The sequence below is a fragment of the Protopterus annectens genome, chromosome 14.part0, assembly GCF_019279795.1.
Source record: "Protopterus annectens isolate FY-2018-M chromosome 14.part0, PAN1.0, whole genome shotgun sequence".
NCBI lineage: Eukaryota > Metazoa > Chordata > Ceratodontiformes > Protopteridae > Protopterus > Protopterus annectens.
Genome location: NC_056748.1, coordinates 1,152,712,014 through 1,152,718,760, shown reverse-complemented (window position 1 = coordinate 1,152,718,760; position 6,747 = coordinate 1,152,712,014). Strand labels below are relative to the sequence as shown.

The 6,747-nt window shown below is 36.9% G+C and overlaps 1 protein-coding gene across 1 annotated transcript in view; it reads right to left on the bottom strand.

Annotated features, from left to right (window-relative positions):
* Positions 1-1,001: 1,001 nt before the first annotated feature.
* DNA2 (DNA replication helicase/nuclease 2) overlaps positions 1,002-6,747 on the bottom strand; it is a 1,108,563-nt gene continuing 1,102,817 nt past the window's right edge. The window contains exon 23 of the mRNA XM_044056952.1: positions 1,002-1,173. The gene's annotated coding sequence lies outside the window, so the exon portion shown is untranslated. The remainder of the gene's footprint in view (positions 1,174-6,747) is intronic.

Sequence of the window (6,747 nt, the reverse complement as noted above, 5' to 3'; positions counted from 1 at the left end):
TAGGAACATCCCCTACTCTTCTTGATAGGTGCCATGGGAACTTTTACATCCACCTGAACCTACCACTAACTCATGCTGATGGGGCCTTTGTTTAACAACTCATTCGAAGGATTTGACCCTCAGGAGTGCAGCACCCCCTTATGCTGCACAGCAGTATCATTAATCAGTTTTGCCTGGTATAGAAATAAAACCCATAGTTTTCTGCATCAAAGGCAAGTGTGCTACCTGTTGCACCACTAACACAGTATATACTAAAATATCACATACTGTGACATAATATCTGTTAAGCCTGAAACATGTCACTCAGTGTGAGGTTGTGCCTGCTAGTGTTGCCTTCAAGACAGGATACCTTATAACAGACTATAGAGCAGGTAGGGAAAGTAGAAACGGCAAGTCTCTACGACAACCAATGAGGAGCTAGCTGATGTTCAGGGATATAATGGCCAATATAGAGCAAATCAGATTCCGGACATGTGAGTTAAGAGAGGGTACCGAAGATGACTTCAGGGAGATAAAGAAGGCAGTCGACAAGTTTCTTTGAAGGAAAAGAGCTGCTGAGAAACTACTGGAACTTAACATGCTTGTGTGTTATAGCCTACTGAAAATACTGCTAAGTACTGTTTTGCTTTACTGCAGGAAAGACTATAGCAACTTTTTTGCTTTGGGAAAGACTGCACAAAGAGATACTACAACTGTAAATGAACTCTAGAAAGACTTAAGAATGGACTGAATTTCTGGTTTCATTACTTGCAATGTTTTGTTGAAAGTACTTTTAATTTATCCCTGTAAATGAACCACATCTAAAAAGTGAGAAAGGAGTTTTGAAGGACTGTCTTTATAAACACTACAGAATGCCACAACACATACATACACACACACACATTTATGTGCAAAATGCAGATTGATATGCATGCATGAAACAGTTGCGTGTGTACATTCACCACAAATGTAAATTTTCAGTCACAAGACTGGGAAATAGTTTATTGCAGATATCAGTTTCTCAATGTCTAGTTCAGCAGATTTTCAATGCGGCAAGTGTAAATCGTGACATTTAGATGCATCCAGCTATGAAAAAGTGTGTACCATTCACCCCACTCTGTTCTTTGTTCATGTCCAGAAAGTAGCAAGCAAAGCTGCTGTTTGCTGGGAAGGGCGAATGATTTATTAGAAAGCCTAGACCAAAATAAGCATAAACACAATAAAGTAAAACTATTACAGTACATATATTCCAGCAATCCATTTAAACATGTCACACATTATGGGTAAACATACAAATATACAACACGTAAAATGTCCATAAAATTAGATACAGAAGTTGCTATATACAAAATATACTAAACTTCACTATAAATGCAGTACAATTGGAACAGAGGGAAGGAGCCTATATCCTGTATTTCTCAACCTCTTGGTACAAGATTTATGGAAAAACCTAACAATAATGGGGAGAAAAGGCCCAAAATCAAGGGCTGATTTTAAAAATTGCTCTGCAACATACAGATTTGCTAGAAGTTTTGTATGAACATGCATCTTCTGAAGGATGTGAAGTATGAAAGTCAAATATGTCTGTCATTACTTAGTGATTTCACTCCACGATTTAACAGAAAACCACAAATTGTATTTATTTTTGTAGTCAGTACTCTTTTTTTTTTTTCCGATAGATAACATGCATACATCTCCAGTTACCCTCTACACAATCATGCATTGTGCATAACAATTCTTTGTCGAAGGCCAGTAGTTTTCCCACTTATTCCATAACAACTAGGCCTAGTCTCAACAGTTACATAGTAGCCTCTTAGCCCCATTCCCTTTTTTATAAGCATAATATAATGCCTTCTGAAATCCACCCTCTAAAGATACAGTATTCAATACATCTGCTATCAATTCCATGACCAAAATAAAATGTTAACATCACTTATAACAAGAATAACATCCCCCCTTTCCAGTTCCCTATTGTACTTCACCTTGAGTAACTATTACACTTCCTTCATGGCACTTAACCCCATGATGGCAGGTTATCCCTTTTCTTCTAATGCGGGTTGCCTAAGGTTTCTCCCAACTACTCCATTTCTTTCTACATCTTTCTCCTCCTTTCCCTTTTTTTTTTCTTCTGCATGTGCCCAAACCATCATAATCTGTTCTCTTTGATCTTTTCTGCAACTGGAGCTACTTTTGCTTCTGTTCTTATGCCCTCATTTCGTCTGTCCCACAGTGTGCATCCTACCACCATCTCAATCACTTCATTTCCATCACCTCTAGCTTCCTCATCTGCTCTGCCTTTACTGCCTAAGTTTCTTTAACATACAGTAGTACTGGTCACACCACTATATTTTACACCTTACTTTTCAGCTTCTTTGGCATTCTTCTGTCAGACTACACCTGAGACTCTATGCCAGTTGGCTGCAGCCCCTCTGATTCTAGCTTTGACTTCTTCGTTCAGACTTTCCTCCTCCTGAACCACTCCACCCACATACTTGAAGCTATTAAGCCATTCCACTATCCTCCCTTCAATTTCAATTCTCAGCTTCTTCTGATGTCCACAATTTACTGCCATTACCACTGTCTTATCTGTGCAGTCTCATCCCATGTGCCTTCAGTTTTGCATTCCATTCACCTATCCTTTGCTGAAGTTCTTGCTCAAAGTCTGCCTGTAATGCATCATCATCTGCATACAGCAACTTGGTTGATCTGTCCACTCCGACCTGTTTGCTAATGTAGTCCATCACTGGCATGAACAGCAGTGGGCTCAGAGCTGAACCATGGCACACACCCACTCCCACTGGGAACCCCTCTGTCTCCAAGTCCAAGAATGCCCAGTTGACCACTTTTCTCACCTCTAGCTTCTCTTCATCTTTCTCCTTCCTGCAAGCTGACATAACATATTTCTTACTTATTCCACTTCTGATGACTCCCTCTTATTCTTTTTTTTTGTTATTGATTTTTCCCCCAGTTGTCATTATTAATCCTACAATCTCTCTATTCTCTTTAGGTAGTCCACTCTTATGCCCTAATAAGGTGGGCTTTTTTCTTTGATATGTCCCCTTAGTATATATTTTTGCTATCATCTGTTGTGGTAGACTTTTGAAGCTTTCTAGTTTCTTACATTCCCCCCAAATTAAACAATATGTGACCAGGAACTTCTCTCTTTATGACATCTCTAACACCTCTCCAATCTTTGACAGTAGGTGTGTAAAAATGCTTGTGGACACATTTCTACATAAAATTTAAAATTTACAGGCCTCAACACATATCTAGATAACTCCAATGTACTATCCAACTTTTCTTCTATTTTTAAACACCTTTATTAAATAGGCAAACATACATTAACAGAAAAGAAAAACATTTTAACATTTTTCCATTTAAAAACAATATATGTCACATATGTTTTCTTTGATACCGTCATCAGTCCAACATTACAAAAAATTGATGAATTTCTGCCTTCCCTTAAACCTCACTAACCCTCCTGCTGAGCATAATTATGCATGTATTGTTCCCACAATTTCCATTTACTTCTATGTAATTTGCTCCTTCCATTTTCCAAACATCTCCATTCAAGTTTTTAAATCTCTTTTATAATATTCAGTACCTCAAATACAGTTGGTGTAGACTTTGATTTCCATTTTTCTGGTACTTGCTTTTTTGGCAGCCAATAGAATTTACAATGCCAATGCAACCAAGATCCTGTATCCCAGCTCAAATTATTCATTTCCTTACTTACAGCCATATGCTCACCCAATATTTCTGACAGAGTACTTTGTAGGGAATTTGTAAAATTTGCCAACTCATTACACTCCCAAAACATTTTCGGTTACCTCTTTCTTCTAAGTCACACCTCCAACACTTGCCTTCTACCTGAGGAAAAAATCTTCCAGCTCTGCTTGGGATATAAAAATACCCATGCAAACATTTCTAAGCAAAGATCTTAAATCATCTGGACTTGGTTGCATATGGCTATGTCTTCCCATTGTTTTCTTGTAAATTGCTTTTCAAAGTCTTTCTTCCCAATCTTTTCTAACCTCCTCTGATTGATTCTTATAGTTATCATGCAATATTTTACATGTCCCTACTAACTCCCCCTTTTTTAACAGCTGCATCTTTTCTAGATTCAACTAAAAATTCTGCCAGAGTACATCTTTCATTTAAAATTCCCCTATCCCTTTCTCTCTGCCTGTATTCTAAGATCAAGCCCTGGTAGGTAAGGTAGTCTCTAAAGCCTGCAATCCAAATGTCTTCTTGGCCTCACCTCACTCTATTACCTTTCCTACTATAGTTATTTGTTCCCACTATCTTGGTTCTTATGCCAAGTTTCTCCAGTAAATCCAAGCCCCCTCTTGCCTATTTTCTGTACCCTACCTGCAGTCATCCCTACTGGCAAAATATTTCTCTTACTCCACAAAACCACAAGTGATCCATATCTATCAATTTTGGCAACAGCTTTGCCATGCTTTTAGCTAGTGTAAAACTTTTTAAATTGTGGTTTAAAATTTAAATGGGTCTATATGAAGCTAGGTCTAAAGGGTCTTTGCCAATTTTAGGTAACAGAGCCAGCCTAGCTTTCTTCCAAGATGCTGGTGCTTCCCCTCCTTTCAAAATATTATTAAACAAAATCTTGCAGATCTTCATCACTTTCTTCCCTCCTCTTCTCCAAACTGCCGCAGGAACACCATCTGCTCCTGGAGACATTTCTGAAGACTGATTACACATCACTGTTTTTATCTCATTGCCTTTTATCTTAATTGTTAGTTGTTAAGCCTCATCTGCCTGTAACCTTGGCATAATTAAGTCATCCATAAATATTTCCATGTGTACTCTTTCTTGATTTCCACATTACTGTCTTATACAAATTTTCATACAATTTCCGGAATATCTCTAAAATCTTTACAGGATCTCTGGTTATTTTTCTTGCTAGAGTTTCCCCCAAGTTTGGCAACAACTCTTTCACGTTCTCTAGCCTAAGTTTTTGTGCTAAATGCTTTTGTGCTCTGAAATGATTAAAAATAGTTGCTTAACTGCAATCTTTCTAAACTCATGCATATTATCCAGATACTCCCTTAATTTCTCTTTAGCGCTCTATATTTGCTCCTGCTATTGTTCTGTGGGAGTCCCCTTATTTTGCAAAACTTTAATATTTGTCAGCCCTTTTAAGTAATTTCTATTACTTCTTAACCGTCTTTCATTTTTATTTTGACCTTAATTTTACACTCCATTTTTATTTTATCCTAGTCACTAGCTACAGCTTCTGAAGATATCTTCCCTAGTAACCAAATAATTTCCGCCATCAATTCTTAAATTCTTGTCTTTTTAATAGGTAGGTGGCAAAGTAGCAGTGTCTTAGTTTTACTTCATTACTCAGCATTTTTATCTTAGCTTTTATTTGTCGTTGATCAGAAATAGTTACTGATGTGTGTCAAAGATTTCAATTAAATGCACATGTTCCTGCGAAATATTTCTATGCACATGTTCCTGCGAAATATTTCTATCTAGCCTAACCCAGTTATTGTACCTTGGAGAATAATATGTACATTCTGTTAAGAGTTCCTACTACTAAAGTCATTATCCTCCATACCAAATATGTTCATAATTTTTTTTAGAAATCTACCCTCTTTTGTTATAGTTTCCCTTCACAGTTCCCCTGATACATCTTTCACTATTACAAATCAAATTCCAATCCTGACCTATGTATTATATTCTGTGTTGAAAGCTAATTTCTCCCAAAATTTTCTTAAGCTCCATAATAGAAGTTTTTGGTGGGATATACATAAAAGCCATTGTAATCCTTCTCCCTTACCCATAGCCCCTTACTACCACAAATCTAACATTTTTGTCTTTTTTTTCTCTCCTCTTCTATTACTACTGGAGTCCCTCTAGCAATTAGTAGACTTAAGCTCCCTTTCTTCTGTTCCTGATATTCTGCTGAATATTCATTCTGAAATCCTCTGTCAAATTCACATGCTCATTTCTGTCCAGATGTGTCTCTTGTAGCATTGCTATTTGTACTCTGCATTTCTTAATATAATTCAATACTCTTTTCCTTTTATCTTCCCCTGTAAGGCCATTCATGTTCCGGGATTATATGGACAGCATAGCCATCATGATAAAAAGCTATTGTTCCCACCTACTATACATGATACTTTTGAATGTGTATTTCCAGCTTCTGTGTTATATGCCTATACTGTTTGGCAGGCTGATCCTTTATACAGTTGTTTCTTCTAATCTCCAGTTGAACCTATATCACACTTTTCAAGACTTTGTTTTAATGAAAACTCTCAAACAAAAAACTAAACATGAAACACCCCATCCTCTATTAACTTGGAACAAGCACAAAAACTGTGTACATCCTCAAATCACAAAGTTTAACTCTCCAGAAGGGAACAATTTCACTAAATTGATGGCTGCACCTATAGGAATTATCTAACCCTAAAGTTAAGGTTACTCACGCCTAAGCACATGCGACAGCCTTTGCTCCCACTTACACTGACTGCTGTTTGTTCTCTAATTTCTCTTTCCTTCCCAGATATGAAAAACAGCTTGTATGCTTTCAGAAAACATTAACTTTTAACCCTCAGAAAAAGTGCACTAGTTATCTTTAATAAAACTAAATTGTACACTGGTCTATTAACTGCATTAAAATTTTAATGACTGCTATGGAGGTTGTTGCATCTTATTCACTTCCCATAATTTTAAACTTATTTTCACTAAACTGCTTGCCATTGTACCTTTAAATTTTGCATTTCCCTCAGTAAAGAATTC